This window comes from Platichthys flesus, chromosome 10 (genome assembly GCF_949316205.1).
Source record: "Platichthys flesus chromosome 10, fPlaFle2.1, whole genome shotgun sequence".
NCBI lineage: Eukaryota > Metazoa > Chordata > Actinopteri > Pleuronectiformes > Pleuronectidae > Platichthys > Platichthys flesus.
This window is the reverse complement of record NC_084954.1, coordinates 6,648,726-6,668,600: the sequence shown is the minus strand read 5'-3', so window position 1 is coordinate 6,668,600 and position 19,875 is coordinate 6,648,726. Positions and strand designations below refer to the sequence as shown.

Genomic DNA, 19,875 nt, shown 5'->3' with positions numbered 1-19,875 from the left:
CTTTTATATTTCCAGCCTTCAATACATGCTGACATTGTGTGTTAAAGAATGGCATTGGACATAGAGGAAGAGGGCTTTTATTTCTCTGTGTCGCATGGATTGAAGACAAATGCATATTCTAGTTCCTTAAAAATAAATATAAAATGGCAACAGCTTTACAAGAAGGATTTACTTGATATTCTCTCTCTTTTTTAATTGTTTTTCTTAGGCTGACCTATCACACTGAAAGCATAGCTTCATGTACGGTACAGGCTGCTGGTGTTCATTTTTAATGGTATAATTACAATTTTGAATAGAACCTTTTTAAGAGCTTTTTTGATTTAAATCATTTGTCTTTTACATGCCACAAATTAATGGTTTATGGTTGACGGTTATTCTTAGCTTTTATTTATGCATTGACCAGAAATACATTGTGTGTATTTTGGGGCACAAAAAAACCCCGGTACACACTCTTTCTCCTCTGACCGAAAATAAATATAATATTTTTAACCAAGTGACAGCCAAGAAAACAATGCTTCATAATTCTGCCTTTGTGTTTAAAGAGCAGCTCTGTGTGTACCAGATAGTGTGCGGGGTACTCATGGTCTGTGGAGGCCCATCAGTCACTGTTTGGGGCTGGTTGCTTGTGATAAGTGGTTCCTTATAGATAACCTAGACAGTAGGTTTCTTTTTATAGACCTGCTGTCCCTCACATAACCTTGTTGTTTTTTTTATACCACCCATGCTTATTTTCATCCTTTCCACTGATTCCACCTTCTTGTGTGGCTCTCAGACTTCTTTCTAGTCTCCACCATCAAGTAAACTGGAGAAAAGGACCAAAATAGCTAGTATAAATGTAATTCCATAAAAAAAAACTAGAGTGTCCCTCAGATAGCACATGGCTCCGCCGACTGTCCTCTTGTGGAACCACAATTAAATTCAATAGATCCAGATTTTTATTTGGATCAGCACCAAATTGCACACACTCATAAATATCAGTCCGTTTTTTTATCAAGATCCATTAATTATTCTCTTGGAAATCAATTAAACTTTGGAAAAATGATTTTGCCCTGACCCATTCCACATCCTTCCACCAAATTTCATGGTGATCCCTCCAGCTTGCATAATCCAGCTAACTATCTGATAAATAACGTCCTTGGTGGAGGTCAAGATAGAGACGAATGAGTGGAGTACTAGTTTGTGGCACTTCTATGTGTAAGGAGAAAGATTATTTTTTTCTTGTGACAACCTGCAGTAATTTAAAAAATACATATTTTAAACCTGTAAAATCCCATTTATTGGCTGCATCTGTTCAACAATAGATGACGCCAAACTATGCTGTTTTTAATTCGTGCCCATCATTCATTTTAGCTTAGACCGTATTTTTACATTTTTCTTTCGCCACATGACCTCATCCGTCTCCCAAAATAATGTTGATATATGGTTTGAATTGTTTGTTTCTGTACGTAAGACCTTTATCTGATTGTACCTCGTGGCAGTCACTTGTGATTGATGTGCCGTTAAGGAACCGAATTAAAACACCAGATGAAGAGATATTTGTTTTTGTGAACTTTGCTTTATATTTCAGTATTAATTCACTTCAGTGCATTGTTGCCAGAAACACTGAATGAGATACAAGCACATCTGAGTCTTTTCCGCACCGGCCTGGCATTTGTTAAAGAGCTTCATCAGGACCCTCTTCCCCCCCATCTCTGTTCCCAGGCCGCCCCTCTCCCTCTCCCGTCTCTGGTTTGAGTTTCACGTCTCTCGGCGGTCTGATTGCCTGATAGCTTAAACATCTCTGCCTGCCTATCCCTTGGTGGGAGTGTGTAATCAAAGACACATGAGGAGCCTGTGTCCAAGTGCTGACCTTTTGATTTTTTGCTCATCAATTCTGGGAGTTAATGTACAAGATCTATCAGTTCAACAGATTTGTCTCCACAAGCTCTGTCAGGTATATAAATGATCGGGGGGGGGGGAATGCTTTTTAAGACAAATGTGTGCTCAATATGACTCCTAATGTATTCTTCCCCCTCTCTCCTATGTTAATAATGCTAATGTTTTCTTTTTTTCTGTTGTGTGTCCACCATAAACCAAACCTTTGTGACAAGGGCTTAGAGAGTTAACAGGGTAATGATATGATCCAAATTCCAACTGTGTCCGCTGTCGATGTAACGTTTCATCATGGGCGGGAGGTTGAAACAGACGATACCCAATCCGTTTCCTTCAGACTGATGCAAGATAACAGCAGGCCTACATTTCTGCACAAGTGAAATTAAAAAAAAACTCCACGCAGACTTTTGGGGGGATTTGGAGCCGCCCCCTTTTTGAACGTCAGCCCGGGAGATGTCGCGGGGATGTATTCCTCATCTTGAGTGATATCTCTATCAGCTGGCACGTTCACGCCATGAATCTTCCGCCATGTGAAACCCGGAATCCGTCTCTCCGATGACGGCTGTGTGTTTTAAAATGACCACTCTAATTTTTTGTAATGGGCGTCTGTGTGTCACGGAGGTTATGAGTGAAAGGGCAGACCCGAGCTGTCTGGCGAAAGGGCCTCTGATAGAAAGTGCCACTTCAATTTGAGCGCAGCTGCAGCCTAAGCCCGGGCTGGCTCCCTGTCCGGCCCCGACACTTCACATTCTCCTCCGCTGCAACTGGAATGGATGTGAAAACTATTAACTTTACTCAAGAGTTTTTGGCTTGACCGTTTCCGATCCCCCTCACGTTATTCATGGCTTATCTTCAGCTTGTTTTGCCAGGACCGCTCCCTGACAAAGACCGTCCCAGACACCAGTTACATCTTGTTTATTTAAGTTCGCTGACTTTTTGCAGCCCTTTTACGAAAACTTTTTTTTTTAAACTCTAAATCGATTCCAAAACAATGTTATGACAAGCTGACCCAGCTGAGCGTGCCTGACCCCACCTGCAGGTGGATCACCAACTTCCTGACCGACAGGAAGCAGCGCGTGAGGCTGGGGAAGCTTGTCTCTGACACCCGGACCATCAGCACTGGAGCCCCTCAAGGTTGTGTGCTCTCTCCTCTCCTCTTCTCCCTCTACACCAACAACTGCACCTCCAGCCATCCCTCTGTCAAACTCCTGAAGTTTGCCGACGACACCACCCTTATTGGATTAATTTCCAATGGGGACGAGGCCGCCTACAGAGAGGAAGTTAACAGCCTGGCTTCCTGGTGCAGCCAGAACCACCTGGAGCTGAACGCTTCAAAAACTGTAGAGATGGTGGCAGACTTCAGGAGGAGCCCAGCCCAAACCGCCCCCCTCACCATGTGCGACTCCCCAGTTAAAACAGTGGAGTCATTCAGATTCCTGGGGACGATCATAGCACAGGACCTGAGGTGGACGGAGAACATCACCTCCATCACCAAGAAGGCCCAGCAGAGGATGTTCTTCCTGCGGCAACTGAGGAAATTCAGCATGCCGCGGAAAGTGATGGTTGAGTTCTACACAGCCATCATTGAGTCCATCCTCACCTCATCCATCACCGTTTGGTTCGCTGCCTCCACTGCCAAGGACAAGGGCAGACTGCAGCGGATCATTCGGTCAGCTGAGAAGGTCATCGGCTGTGACCTGCCGGCTCTCCTAGACCTGTTCCACTCCAGGACCAGAAAGAGAGCAGGCAAGATCATCGCTGATCCTTCCCATCCCGGTCACCACCTGTTCCAGAGACTTCCATCTGGGAAAAGGTTCCGGGCCGTCAGGACTAAAACCTCGCGTCACCTGAACAGTTTTTTCCCCATGGCAGTGGGGCTCACAAACAAGCCCCCCCCATCACACTGACTCTGCTGACCCCCCCCCCCCCACCCTCGCACATAATTTATAACACTACATTATTGGCACTACCACCAATCTTTGCACCTTAAAACCGAACACAACACATTTACTGTATATATTATTTTTTCGATATTGTTGTTTTTTATATTGATGTTTATATTGCTCTATATTGTTGTTTTTATATTGTTGTTTGTAAAGTGCACCAACCACACCAAGGCAATTTCCTGTATGTGAAAATATACAAGGCAATAAAAAGAATTCTGATTCTGATTCTGATTCTGACTACTATCTACCCTTTGAAAAAATACTATTTATGTATATTTACTGTCTTTTACCATTAAATCAAATCATATTTAACTTTTTCAATTACTTTTCTGTTGTACAGACCACTGCACTACAGACTACACCTCACGTAATTTGGTGATGAGGGGGTTTAACAGTGTGAGAAACCCTAGCTGCTGACAGTCCTCAGCTCTCTCCCCCCCCCCCCTTCCCCCCTTGAGTCTGTGCTATAGGATGGAGCTTGTGGTCAGAGACAAGTCTACCGGCTCTGTTTTAAATATTTGTTGTGGTTGAATTAGAAAGGGGATAAATTCTCTGAATAATGATTGCAAAACATTTAGCTTCGACTGCCCGGGTGAAACAAAACACTGTTGAGTGAAACTTTGAACTGCTCTTCCCTTCTTTTTTTTCACCCCCGGCCGTTTTGTTTTCAAATCGTTGCGCTGGGTTCATGGGAAACTCGCTCCGAGGTTACCTGCGCCCCTGCAAAGTGATGGAAAAAAAGGATTACAGCCACAAGAATGTTTTTGCAGTTAGTTGAAATATTACTAACCTTGTCAAATGTCATTTTGAATGAGAAAGCAAATGTATTTTAATCACGGTTTTAAAGGCAGAGCTTTTCAAACCGTGACTCCAGGAGAAAGGGGTCAGCTAATTGCGGCGTTTGATGTCATGCTCGGCCTCTCTCCCCAGCTTGATGCAACTGCCTGGAAGCATGCTCGCTCTCTTGCTGTGCTCCCCGTGTCTCTCTCTCTGTGTCACACACACGCACTTCATCACGTGCACAGTCAAATGAAAAACTACCGCGAGGTCTCGGAGTTCTCAATGCTGTAATCTTCATAAAGTCTTTGCCTCTACTTCCTGTCAACCCTCCTCTCAACTCTAACCTCCAACCCCTCCTCGCATGCATCACCGAAAGTTTGGGCTCTCCGCACAGGCCTGACAGCGCTGAAATTAAATTGTCTTATTCATCTTGTTTTTTTGAATGTGTGTGCTCTAAAGCGTATCAAGACCAGGGCATGTCAGTCCTCGGGTCTGCGAGCCTCCCTTGTTAAAATAAGAACCTGTGCAAAGCCTTCCAACCAAACTAGAACAGGTTAATCTTTCAAACACTCAGTCCCAAATCTCTCTGGTTCTCATAATTACTATTTTAACAGCAGCAGGGGGAGGGGGGGGGGCTTAAGGGAATATACATTGTAAATTATGTTTGACAAGGCGGGGTTAGTGGTTTTGTCGTAGCTTGTCTTTGGTTATTACTCATACTTCCTCCTGCCATAGATAAGGTCTGCTGGTGAACATACCAAGGTGAGCGCTGGTGCAGGGCCCTTATCGCCAGCATTGATTTAGGGCAAGAACCCAGTGACAGAGGTCATTGTGCAGTAAAGCTATCCATCATTCAGGTTTGATTTCTGCTCAGGCCTGTCTCCAAGTTGTCTACTCATAAGTAGGCGGCTCACACGGAGTGGAGGCCACTCGAGGGTTGGACTGGTGGGGTGGAGTGATGTGGACAGTGTGTATTGAGGTGTTGTAGGTAGTGCTAACTGTGTGTTAAGGAATAAGCATTTTAAGACCGATGTTTAGATATCACTTGTAAAATCAAGGTTACCCAATAAACTTAAATTGATCCTCTACTTCTCCTGTGGAGTCCATAAACTACTTCTCTTACACTGAAAGCTTTGACTCGCTTATTAAAAGAAATGTAGCCTTGAGTTTCTTTCCACCAGTAGCCAGTCACCTCCCTTTCCACAGTTTATTTAGCCTCTTACTTAATTCTCCATGTGTCCCAGACATTTTCTGAGTATGTATTTAAGACGCTCACATTTCCCCCCCCCCCTGTTTTAAATTCAAGGTAGCACCGAACCTGTGGTAAATAAATTTACAATCATAAACACAGGAGACGAGTGTTTTCCCCTGTTTTTGAATAGGGTGTTTTTTCAGATGTCTGAAGATGGGTATTTATTGCTGTTAATGTTGTTCATGGCTTTCGTGGCTAGACTTGTACATTTTGGCTTAAATGTTCTATTTATCCTGGCATCGAATTGAGGAGCTTATACTTTCAGATATGCTATGAGTCATATTACTGATTTTTCGTGAAGATTATTTATTGCACTTTTTATGCTAAGTTCTGCAAAAAGAAACATCAGAGAATCTTCTCAAGTGGTTGCCTGTAAATGGCTATAAAATGGCTGCTGACATCGTGGGGGGGGGGGGGGGGGGGGGAATAGTTTCTTCTGCAGAATCTAAATATTGCTTGTAGGGGTGCTAGTGCTGCTCTCTCAGCCTAGAGGATAACCTAAGTAGTTAATTACACTTCAGTCTGTAATCAAACCCATGTCAGGTTGTCTGAGAACCTGGATTTGTGTGCTGCATCTCAGTTAAAAACAGGGGCAGCTTAAACATATTATGGTTCTCACCTCAAATTATAGTTTTTTCCCTCAATCCCCACTAAAACGTGTCATATCCCATTACACGAATTTGGACACGGTAAATTACACTATGAATATGTTGACTTTTTACGTGCTGTGTGCAGAGGGTTAGCTCGCTGGGGGTTGGGGGGGTGTCTTTAACTCTAAAAAAAAAGTTATCTTGAATTTTTCTCCCCTCGGTAGATGATGTGTTTTTGCAATTCAAATATTTGCTCATTCTCTTCTCCATTGCAAAGCTCCCTTTGAAGCGGAAGAGTTCTATCAGGACCAATGACAGTGTGAGTGTGCAGCGTGACAGCGCAAGAGGCAGTGCTGCACTATTTCTAACTGCATATTTAAATAGCAAGGAAATCCAAAATCAAAAATGTATGCAAATGACGGCATGTTTTGCATGCTGATATTTTTATGATTGGGGGATTGCATATTCAGGTGGCGTTCAGTACGTGCCTAGCTTTAGCAACATTAATCAGAATTACTTCATAGCTTCACCACATCCTTGATCTCCATCTACACAAACATTTCTGTGGGTGGAAGGGCTGCAATTTGGCAGATTTACTTTAATTAAAGCCCTGCTTAATGTTTTATTGACTGTTTAACTTAAGGCCTTAAGCTTCATTGGAAAGTGTGTAACTCAGAAACTCTCACCACTTGCTTCTGAAGATGATGTCTTGCTTGCATATTATGGAAAACATCGACACTATATATACTTCTTCTATCCGTATTTTCCTTTTCACATAAATGTAAATGATTAATGTAGTATATTGAGCTTATGCACCATGACTCTGTGTGGGTGAAACATATATGTGTAGCTGTTTATGCAATGGACAAGATATCAAGACAAAGCCTTCAAAATGGGCCTGAAGCCTGTTTGCACTCAATAAAGGTTACATGTGTGATATTCACCACCACTAGATGTCGCACTAACAGCATCAACCTCGGACATTAACAAAAGCTTCATCGTCTAACCAAAAACAAAACAAAAATGGTCTAGTTAGCTGCAGTGTAAACTACACAAATGTATCCTACCCGTCGTGGACTTTGCTCCTGTCAGTATGCTGCACTCTGGGTTTCAAAACCTATTGTATAGGTTTTGAAACCCAGAGTGCAGCATTCATTTAGCAGCTAGTTAGCATGGCTAGCATCGGCAGAATAGCTGTGCTGTGTGTCCCGGACTGTGGGGGGAAAAAAAGGTGTAGCTCCGGTGTGTCTGGATAAACAGCACCATGTTGGGTCACTTGTTGTGTTTAGAGTATTTTGACACCACAACGAACTGAAGTGGCAAAAATGAGCGTGTCCATTTGGATTTCATTTTTACCTCACTGCCAAATATATCCCAGCGCTATCTCACTTTATAAACATATGCAGGGACTCGCACTCGCTAACATGAACACGTGCCTGGAGCAACCACGAAAACAAAGAACAGGGAATCTCCACATTACTCCACTTTGTCTTTGCATAGAAATTATTTGTTAGCTTCTATTAGTGTTTAAAAAATCGTATTCCAAGTGCCTTTAATGTAAAGAAAATACAGTATGAAATAATTAATTGATTTGTCATTTGTAAGAGGAGCCCCTTGCTCTCTGCACCCTATAATTCCAACCTCTTTCTTCGCCTTCCCCTCGCCACATTTTTTCCCTTCTTTTTTTTTCTAAACAGCAATTAATCTCATTTTTAGTCCAATTTTCAGCCCTCTGCTGGAGTCAGAGTGAGTCCCCTGTTTTGTTCCTATTTGGCTTGGTTCCTCTGCATAGTCATTAAGGGCCCAATTAATGTCACCCTTTAGCTGAAGAGTGCTCATTTTTATTGGGGAGCTGACAGTCACCACCATGAGTGCCGCAGTGTAATATGCATTAATTGCCCCGTAACACTGGTAATTACCAGTTCTTCAAGCCTCTCAGTAAACTGTCATGCCCAGACACGACTGCTTTGAAATAGATTACTCATTAGGGGGACCTGCCCTGTTTTCCAATGGGGTCTCGCTGGGTTGGCATAAAAACGAAAAAAAATCTGGTGCTTGAACAAATAGTTGCCAAGAGCAATTTCCTATTACAACTTCCCGGTGACGGCTTTTCTCTCTCTTTCCTTCCTTCTTTTTCTCCCCCTCAGATGGCATTCCAGCCGTCATTTGAGGTAAAGATCAGACGTAGAGTTAGAGGTCCATCACAGATTTTTCTGATATCAGTTGGTTTGTCTTCTCGTCCCAGTTTGACTCCTTGAATGATAAAAAAAAGAAAAAAGGTGCCTTGGGATTTCACCATTCAGTATATAGCCTTGGTTGTGAATTAATTCCTCTGTGTTGATTGTATTTTGTTCTTCTCTCTTTGTACAACATTGGCCTGTATGCCTTCACACTAGCGTGTAAGTGCCGCACTCGACGTGTTAGCGTGCTGCTTGATGTGGGGCATTTCAGGGACTCTGTACATAAGATCAAGGCAGTGTTGATGTCAAATTCTTGTTCAAATATTGATGCTAACTTTGCGCGGCTCTTGTGTTTGCAAACTGTGGAATCTCTGCTTTAAACATTAGCTTGTGCCTCACAGTTCCTGAAACGTGTCCCGCGTCCCGGGAGAGAAAGAAATTGATAGTGAATGCAAATAGATGCATTTAAAGAAACGGTTAGAGGACAAACGCTGATGATATAGTGTGGGTGTCACCGTTGCTCCGCGATAAGATATTGTAAAGGAGAGCCCAAATCAAACAATGTTAGCTATCGCACATCCTCAGCACTGAAAGGTGTTGGCCTATTTAGTCACGCTAGAAACAATATTTAGATTTCGCCACAGCTTTGTAAACACTCCAAGTGTGCACTGGGCCGATTCCTCTCTGGTCCCTGTTTCTTTTCTGTTTTTTTCCAGAAGTACTTTTGTGTCATTACCCATTTACCACAGCAAGGAAAAGAACAGAATGTGAAGACCGTGACAAACCCTTCACACGCTCACACGCACACGTACACACAAAGGTAAGACACACACACAGGGAGCTTCACACACGTGCTGCTTTTGTTTTATCTCCCTTATAGCACCTGCTTCAGGCAATCTGCTCCGGCTCGTCTCAAATGAATTTTGTCACGGCCTTTCAGATTCTCAGCCGGCGATGCGCTAATGAAAGGAGATAGTACAATTTGAACTGACCAGGTAGCAGCCAGCAGTGCACAGCTGAGAGCAAGGGCCGGGGACACACCCCCTCCTTGAAACAAAAGACAAGTCAACCGTCCACTGATATATCCATTACCCTTCTCATTAATACCCCGCAGACCTTGTTTTGTAAGTGTGTGCCTGTGTGTGTGCCTGTGTGCGCTTGTGCGTGCGTTTATCTGTTTGTGTTGGTCGAGCACTTTTCGAATTGTTTATGACAGGCCTAATTGGGCTAATTGAAGACATTAAGATTACCTGTCAGCTGTGTGTATCCAGACTCCCGTTCTGTCTGACAACTGCTGACAAGTGAGGGACCCCGTAGCATCCATCATGATGGAGCATTCCCAGGCTGTAATAGGGACTATAGGGGCCACTCTAATTTGATGTGGACAGCCTGAGCTGTGCGCATCAACCTCCCTCTCCCTCTCTCTGCCGCTCTGTTTCTGTGTTTGTGTGTGTGTGTGTGTTCGGGTGAATTGGGGGAACTGTGCATGGCCAGGCTAATGGAGTCCCCTTTGGCAATGTGACAAAGCGATGAGGCGGTCTGAGGGGAAAAGTGAAAAGGGGTCTTCAAGTGTTTAAGGACATGAGAGGGAAGGTGCTCGGGGTGATGGCCCTCAAAGTTTGAGTGACAAGGGAGGAGCGCTGACATCTGTGTGTCTGTGTGGGTTTTTGACTGTGACCCGTACAGTCTTATTAGAGAAGCACAAACTTTAAAATGTAACTGATGCGATTGATTCACCTTTACTCTTTTGCCTGTGTGTAAATTACTACTATTTACAGTAAAACCATTAATAAGGAATATCATAGAACATATGTTGTCTTGACTTGTTCTTAAATTTAAGGAAATCAATGGAAATCTTGACTTTTTTTTTCCATTTCCAAATAATCAAGCTTCAGATATTTGTAGATCAGGGTTGCCAGATCTTCATCAGATCACAGTCCCATCTTCTTAGGGTTGTGGAATGTGCCTCTGCATATCTGTATCTATCCACCCTCCCTCTCCTCTCCTGTGTGGGCCTTGTGTGGGGCTTTGCAGTGTCATCGCTATGACAGATCAACGCTGTCAGCCCAGGAGATCCCTCTGTTTGTTTGTTCTCCTCCAAAAGGGGGTTAAACTGTCAAGTTGACAACTCATGAGACCCTTAGACTCTGCCCTGCTGCCTCTCTCCCTCTCTCTCTTTCTCTGTCCGTGGCTCCCTCCCACCCGTGCACCTTCTTCCCCAAACGAGTGAAAATCAATACCAGATTGCCCGAGGACCACTGTTTGGTGTGGGTCTGACCCCTAGATGTCCCCCACTCTGCTTCTTTCATTACATGTAGCCCAGTATTTAACTTCCATCCTGATCCCTCGCCTAATTAGTTTCGATAAGCTCTGGGTCTCTCTTTCTCCCTCCTTCCCTCTCTCTCTCTCATTCTCTCTCTATGTCTCTCTCCCTCCTTCTCTCTTACACATGCACTCACACCGCAAACACACATGGACATCTTGCTTTCTTGCCCTTTGAAGGGACACTCTGGGCTGGGAGTAATAAAAAGACAAATCCCCACACGCACACACAGAAGCCCTCAGCAGATTCTTGAGCTAGGATTATTGTTTTGTTTGCATAGCAAATTTTTTAAAACTACAATGAAATTAGATTTGCACCACAGATCATCAGTGAAAACACTGGGGATATCCTGTGTTGTCCAAAGCTAATAGTGCTCTGTGGTGGGCTCAGTTAGCACTGCTACACCCTCACTCCTGTGGTTTTCCACGAGGCGTCTTCGACAGCTTCTGTCTCTGTTCAGTGGTCCAGGCCACTCACAGAGTACCCATTGATATTAGGTGGAAGATGCCAACTGGTTCTTTAAAAAACATTTCGTAATACTAAAGCTGATGAATAATTGAGTGGCAAACACATAGAACAGTTCCAGGGGTTTGTCTGCTCTGTGTGTTTGTGTGTTTGTACCACCCACATGTCCAGGTGCCGCCACTGCGCCGGCTGGCCCGTCGACCACTGACAAGCCCCAACGACATGTCGGCCTCCCTGCTCTGCTCCCCCCCCAGGGGCTAAAATTACCCTCAGGAATGTAAACAGACTGCAGAGTAAGCACACAGCTTTCTGTGGTCCTTCGCCTGTGTCCGTCTCCAAATTCGCCCCCAAACTGGGACAGTTCCATTTTGGACCCAGGGGCCAAGGCTGACGGGGAGGACACCTTACCCTGACATTTGCTAGATTGTCACAGCAGCTCTTTGTTCACGTAAGAGCACTTACACTGTTTTTTCAGTGGGTGCTAATGGTAATATTTACAAAAAATATTCCATGCAACAGCCAGAACAAGGGGAAATCTTATTTTTTCTTTTCCTCTTCATATCTAGTTTCCCCTTTTCATTTTGGCGGACAGATGGGCATTCACGCCAATTCATTAGGTGTGTGAGGTAGCTGTAAGCGGTTGAGTCTGGGTGAAGAAGTTCACTGGCCTGGGTGCTGACATGTTGATTTAGTGGTGGTAACACGACTGCACTTCCAAAGGTGCTGACTTGGACGAAAGCCAGGCCTCTTTTTCTCCCAGGGAGACATTAGAGGCCACATTCTAATTTTGTGGCAGGGTTCTGCTCACGGACTCCAGAGGCTACAAGGCCTTTACACAACAAACATTCACACCTGCCTTTCCATGCCTAACTTTTACTTCAGCATCGACTGAAGTGGCGGCAGAGTTTAAGATGTTTGATTGATATCTGAGAAGGGACTGTGTGGCTTTTTGAGAATGTAAGAACAAGGTCCTTTGCAACATTTGCATGTGACATAAATAGTAAAGTGCCCTTATATATTAACTTAAGAAGAAACACAATCATTATAACTTTCAGCCGTGGTTTTGTTGAAAACGGTAATATTTCTGCCTATAATCATGAGTAATAATAAGTCCCTCCACATTGGTGTTTAAAATAGAGCCCTGAGCTTTTTTTTTTAATTTGCATTAATAAGTACATTTTGTATTAGTTTGTGTAGTGACTTTCATTCTATTTCCTGTCATTATTCATGTTGCAGCTTTTTGAATCAACATTTCAGTTTTCCTTTGAGACACGGGTGTTTCCAATCTCCTTCATATTGCACAGGTGAAAGAAGACTTTTTAGAGACTTCTTTTATGTGTGAGTCAAAGAACATGTCCTGGTCGAAAATCACTTCAAGGTTCCTCACAGTAGAGCTGGAGGCCAGATAATGGTATTTAGGGCCAAGTACAATAACTTAAGTTTTATCTGAATTCATGAGTAAAAAAAAATGTCTTGAAGTTTGACCACATGATCAGTTTCATCTGACTTCACAGACAAATACAGCTGGGTGTCATCTGCATAGTAATGATAATTTATGTGGTACATCCTAATTCTATTGCCTAAAGGTGGTGTATATAGGGTGGAAAATACCAATCCTAGAACAGGACCACGTGGAACTTCATGTCTAAACTTTGTGTGCATGGAAGAGTCATTGCTAACATGAACAAACTGGAATCTATCGGAAAAGTATGACTTGAACCAGCTTAGTGTGTTTCCTTTAATCCCAATAACCCACAGCACGGTATAAAATCTTATTATAGATGATGTCAAATGCAGTGCTAGGATGTAGCAGGACAAGTATAAAGACAAGTCCATGTAGCATCAAGTCCAACTCGTTTGAGTGAGAGTTCGTAGGTGCTGTTGTGTTGCATCTGGATGGGTGTTTATATTTCAACTGCATAGGTGGAAACAAACAGTCATGTATCAGACACACATCCTGTGACCTCGCTTATAAACATGATATCATCCACACATATACACACAACACTGTTGCTCCGCTGGACACATCAGGTTCGCAGGCGCCCAGTCAGGCTGACGCTGCCCTTGCGAGGGCAGATAGGGTTACAGTACAAACTGTTGTTGATTAGTGCTGTGCCTGTAGAAGGGGATCATCCTAAATTGAAAACACATTAGCCAGGAGGGCAGGATTAGGACCAGGGCCGTCCGGGCCAAAGAGGCGCGGCAGACACAAAATGGCCGTCCTTCTGCCTGCTTTTGACTGTGTTTCCCCAGAGACAGGTGGCAATTATCGGCTTGGGCTGCTGGGAGTTCACAATAACAGGTTAAAGGAGCATGTATCCCCCTGACGCTGGAGTCCTCTCTGTCTGCACAGCCTCCCAGCCCCCGGCCCGCTCGCCTGCCACCACAGGGAGCTTCCTGTCTCCAAGCAGAACTTACAAACATGGGGACTCATCAAAGGCAAGAGGGACTCTCCAGACAGATCTCCAAATTAGCACTGTGGCCAGTGTTTGGCTTTGGAGACTAATAAGCCTCATCTCAAAACAATAGAAGCCTCAGAGACATTTTCTTCTGTTATTCCTGCTCCCTATATTATATTTAATGAAGCTAATCTTAGTTCTCGAACTTGTATGTGCATTTAAAATATATTTATAGTCGTCCAGACTCAAAGACGTGATTCTTGCCTACTCATGACTTCAGTACAGTACTTGCAGAGGAGACACCATTCACTGCCATAATAGAATTTAATAATATCAGCATCAAGCGTTAATGAATACCCACTCAGTATATCATAACTGGAGAGATAAAGCCATTTTCATGATATAGAGGGTCATTATAGAGGATGGTGAGTCGATATCTGAGAAGAGATCAGGTGAGCTCTGACCGTTTGAATGTTAACCCTTAGACTGCCACAGAATAATACAGAGACGGAACATTTTTTATTCTCACATCCCTATTATGAGGTCCGCATTTAAAAGTGATTGAAACTGGGAAACAGGGCTGCTGCACAGGAAGTCTTTGTCTCCAAGTACGAGTTGTTCCAGAACCCTGATCTAACTTTAACATGGGTCGTCCTGGTGTCGTCACAGAGCTGTCGTTGGTTGTTTTGTTAGATGCAGTGTCCTCAGAGCTGCTTGGACCCACTTCTGAACACTAAACAGACAAAGCCAAACCACACCTTGTTTGGTTTCGCTCCACATCCAAAGCAGACCAGTGTGTGTCAAAGTGCATTGGACCGTGACGCCGTAGATCTAAAAGGGACCAGCGCACGTTACACACACAACACACACTTGTTCCTCAGATATGTGTTGCTAATGTGGCAGGCGACATGCTCAGTTAAGGGACTTAACGAGTTCCAAACACTGATTAAGACCCCTCCCTTTGGCTGGAGGATGTTTGGGAAGCATGATATTGTACAAACAGATCCTAACCAGGACCAAATGGTGCTGGGAAGCTGTGCTTTCTATGCCTCACAATTGTTTCATCAAAATAAGTTAGGATTGAGGCTGATTGGTTCATTCACATAATCAGGCATTAGCCAAGTAATCAATCAGCTGATTGATGTAGAGTGTCAGATTGTGTGTGTGGGTGGTGTGTGTGGTGTGTGTCATGTGATAAGAGTTTAGCTGACGTGAGAGGGTGGCTGAGGAGATAGTTCCGAGAAAGTGATAATTCGTTAGTTGGAGATAAACACTACAGATTCACAAAGTACAGTGGTGGTGGTGAACAGGGTCCGGACAACAATCACATAATGGAAATAAATAACATGTTTTTACATTTTGATGTTCAGGAAAAATTTAACAACATTAATGCAAAGCTTTGTTAAACTGGTAAATGCTTCTAATTAAATGCCATCACAGTTTTGTATGTTAATTAAATGTTGTATGTTGACTTATAAAAAAACTTTATATATATATATAGTACTTTATTTCAGGCTAGATATAAGTTTTAAATATAAATGAATGCAGGTTATTTATTTGTTTTCTCTAGGCTTATAGTATAAGTGTTGTAATATAAATTGTAATGTAAAGTAAAATGGAGAATTTATATTTTACATTATTAATTTATATTATATAATTATATTTGATGGGAATCAAAATTGATTTGGCATTTGAATAAAAGTATAATTGTTGAATAGAATAAAATATAACATCTTTGTTGTTATTGTATTGTACAAAGTACAACTGATTTAATAGTGCTACTCGTGGTTCGTACATAAAACTTGAGAAAGATTTGTTAAGAAATCCATATTGTTGAATTTAGATGTCATCATTAATCACTAAGTCAGTAGAACTTCCACTATTTTATCATAAATTATCTAAAAGAGGTTCAAGTTAAAAGTTGTTTGTTGGCTCAGAGACTTGAGGTCCCGTTCCGAGCAGGTTGCTGTGGATAAAGCACTGGAAGCCTCTCCTGGTGTTGCTAACCTGCTTCGGTGCCGCGTAAATTAGCTCTTAGCTAACGTGCAACTCACAACAGACTGACTGGACGTGACCTCCCACGGCCTTCAAGCTCACACGTTACACCTCCACACCCCTGCACATAAAACACTCTCTACCTCCAACAGTGACAAAGAGGAACCACATCCGCGCCACGTTCCATTTCCATACCCCATCGATAGAAAGCATAAAAACGTCCGTGAGAATTACACCTGGCTGAAGATGTTTTATTCTTTATTGCTCTATCGCTTCCGCCTTAATTACAATGCTGGTGTAGGTTTGGGGCGACGCACAGCTCTTTGCGACACCCACCTCCTGTTGTGTTCTACATACCTGAGAAGCGTTGAACTTTTCTTAGCCCGTAAAGACAAATGGGGAGGAGGAGGGGAGCAAAGAAGGTGTTCTATTCTTAGATGGACTCATGTAAATAACTTGTCTGTGGGAGGTGAACTCCTCCATTCATCTCCTCTTACTTACAGACAATGGGATGTACAGAGGGATTATTAACCTCCCTGTTTGAGGACATACCTCCAGGCAGAGTCAGCCTTTTAAATATAATATTTGTGAGCAAATTAGGATCAATCTTCAGATTTGTTACACACAGCTACTGCAAGGCCATTAAAATACACAAGCTGTAGGTTCATTGATCAGCTACAGAGCCGTATTACCTGGTGTGCAGGCCCTGGGTCACCCTCCCTCATCTAAAAGGCCACACATACAAACACATTACACCACCATTATCTGACCCTGTAAACAAACTCCTTTAGGCAGCTGCCTATAAGCAGAGGCTGACCCAGAGAGAACAGGCCATTTGTCACTTATACACACATTTCCTCTCTCTTGCTGTGTACACAGTTGCCCGGTCTCCCACACAGAGACTTTTATTCCTCCGTAACCCCCCCACCCCCCGATCACTCTGTGCTTTCTGTCTCAAAAGAAGTTCAGCCGGTTCCCTACCTGGAAGCAGAGGAATGACTGACTAAAGCTAATGTTTGGCAGCGCTTTAGTGGCCCTACCTTGCGACCTGATGTATGGATGCTGAAAACAAAGAGGTCTTTGTGGGGAAACCTCAGAGACACAGAGTTCACCCTCAGGTAGAGGCTTACGCTGTCTAAATCCTTGCTCGGGCGTTTGTTTGAAAAGGGTCTGTGTGGCATGTAAAATGAAATGAGGGGGTTTTAAAGTCGAGCGTAAATTCATCTTGATTTTTATTGATAATTCATCATGTCGTGTAATGTGTTTTGGCAGAAGTGCTCGGCCCCCGGTTTTAGCAAAGTCTTTTCTCACCAAACGTGGCAGAACAAATTAACCTTGATGTGTGCGTTCGATGGAAATGTTCAACTCTTGAGATTTTTTTTCAGGGGTGGGGGGGGGTTGTGCCGTCTGACCTCCAGCAACCTTAGACTTCACAGAAAATGAGAAGGGTAGGAATAAATTTGCGAGTTTCGCATTCCTTGCAGGTTAAAAGTTTGTATTTTAACACTTCAGAGAGTGTGTAGGAGCTGTGCATTGAAGATGCAGGGCTTTCCTTCTGCCCCTACCTCTGTGTGTTTGCAGGCAGACACTAACAACACTCCCTCTTCCCCATGCAGGGCTCTCGGTTCCTGAGTGCCTTGCTCTCATTAGGCTGCGGTAGTAAGCCGTTTGGCACCTGCTATAAATGCGACCACCACCCGCTCATTAACACCAGCGAAAGCACGGCTGGCAGCCGCTCTCCCCGCCCGGGCTTGTCAAGTGGCCCCCGTGTTAAAATTAGCGACGTTTTACAAACAATTTCCCCAACTCGTTACATAGTTAGGTGTTTATTGGAAGATGGCTGACTCTGACTCCGAGGTGGTGTGTGTGTGTGTGTTTAATAAGCACACGCCAGGTTAAGATGAGCCGTCCCCCGTAATAAACTATAATTTGCCCACAAATTCAAACTGAACTGGTGTCCACTTCCTCGAGTGTTACAGAAAAACAAACTTCAGAGGGACCAGTAGCATATAAGGTACCACACTGTATATCCTTTTATTATAATTGTTTTTTTTTTTACAGTATCTGGATGCTGCTTCGAACTTTTTCTTAAGAATCGTATCCTTTATCCATCAGGCTCAGTCTTGGCCTCCTAACTGCCCCCCACCCCCCCCCCCCCTCCCCGTCTTTGTTAGTGTTTCTATTCCCAGTGTCAAGTTTCTACCTCAAGGTCCGCGCTGCATTGACTTGTATTAATTCTGAGTAGGATTCAAAGTCCATTTATTTTCCTTAGTGTATGGAAAGGCCTTGGTGACATGGCTCCCTTGTGTTTATAATTTTGCTTGTTTCAATTTGTGCTCGGCCTCCCCCGACATGATGTATCGTGCACCAGCACCTTATCTGTTGATGTACAGTTTTGACCTTTCGAGTAGGTTGCCCCTCTCCACTCTGAGCAAACGGGTCTCTCTTCTTTTCTTTTTTTTCTCCCCTTTTTTCCCACCTCACCTTTCCATCCAGAGCACAGGAAATACATCCAGCCCGCCAGCTGAATATAAAAGAAGAGCATAACCCCTTTTTCTAAAGTCATCTAATGTAAATGTTTAGGTTTTGTTTCCATAACATTACCATTTTAAGAGTTGGGCGGCAGTGGGCCGTGGAAAACGATGAGAGTTGTCGGGTGCTCGGGCTTTGTGCGGCGCTGAGACGCTGAGCTATGTGTGTGACATTGCGGTGAACTTGCAGCATGCATCTGTGAGCTTTCTCCAGGGCTGTTAGCTTTGGCCTGTTTGCTCATAGATACAGGGCCGTAAATCACACACTGTAAAACCCAGAATGCGGGGATGGGGTGCAGGAGCATGTACCGCTGCAAGGGGGTTGGGCGGGGCGGGGGTGGTGTGCGTGTACAGTCACATATTTTTTCATGCATGTGTCTGTCTCCATACAAGAACTGTATGTAAAACATGCACTGCCTCGAGGCCCCCGGCCGACGCAGAACAGTACATGTGTACATATAGCTGGCAATGTCACAACAGCTGATTTTTGCTCTCTGGGTTCATAATTTATGCTCTTAAAATACCTTGTCGAAGTTGTAAGGTTAACCTTCTAGGTATTTATTATAATACCATGAATTATGACCACACAAATGACTAAAGATACCTGTAGCTGTAATTAAAATATAACAACAAAGGGTGTTGGAGTCGGTAATTTAATATGAAATGATTGATCACCGCTTCAAGGTTTTATGCACTTTACCTTGGAGCTGAACTTCTGCTGCTCTCCGTGGCCCTTTAGCTGGCTTCCTGTCTGAGTCTCCGGAGGCCCCACAACATTGTTAACTGTCTAAGGATAGAGTGTCTGGGACTGAAGCACTGTCAGCCCCCCGAATCTGGTCCTGCACATGGTAACGGAGGAGCTCTCCACTCAGAGTTCAACTGTGACATGTCTTTATGCATGGCAGCTAATGTTCAAAGAATAGGTATGATCTATATGAGGCAGAGAGGGGCCACCAGTGGCTCTTTGGGGCATAATAAATAGCTTGAAAGATGATTTATTGCCATTGTGAGGTGAAGTGGTGAAATAACGCTGCACATTCCCAGAGAAGAATTTTCTGATTATTCCTGCACCTTTATCAGATGATCTTCAGGTCCACGGGAGCTGAAGTGTCCGTGGAGCAGGATGATGAGACAGAAAGACCAGAAAAAATCACACCTTACTTTCAAATAGCCTGAACTTGACTCCTCCGTTGTTTGGAAATTCATTATTTATTGCTCCTAGGAACTGCGAAACTTTCCAGCCAAGGCAAAGTTGCTTAATCTTTCAAAGTGAACGTGAATGAAACAGCTGGACGCAGTTGGAGCGGCTAGCATTAACCTCCAGATGCGTTGTGTTTAAGTCTCCGAGTTGTGTCTTGAACTCTGTGTGCTCTGCTGTGTGCCAGAGGCTTTCGAACGACGGCGTCCGGAGGCCTTGGTGTAGAGCTTTGTTATTTTGGATTATTGTTATTTCACTGCCATTGTAATGTGATCGAGTGTGTATCACCCTGTCAGAGAGATCCTAATCTCCCTGGCGGCTTTTTTTGATTCAGCACATGTTTC

General features: G+C 43.6%; 1 protein-coding gene across 3 annotated transcripts in view; it reads left to right on the top strand.

Moving 5' to 3' along the window:
* The window catches only part of cdin1 (CDAN1 interacting nuclease 1), a 56,104-nt gene that overhangs the window by 34,657 nt on the left and 1,572 nt on the right, over positions 1 to 19,875 (top strand). The window lies entirely within an intron of this gene.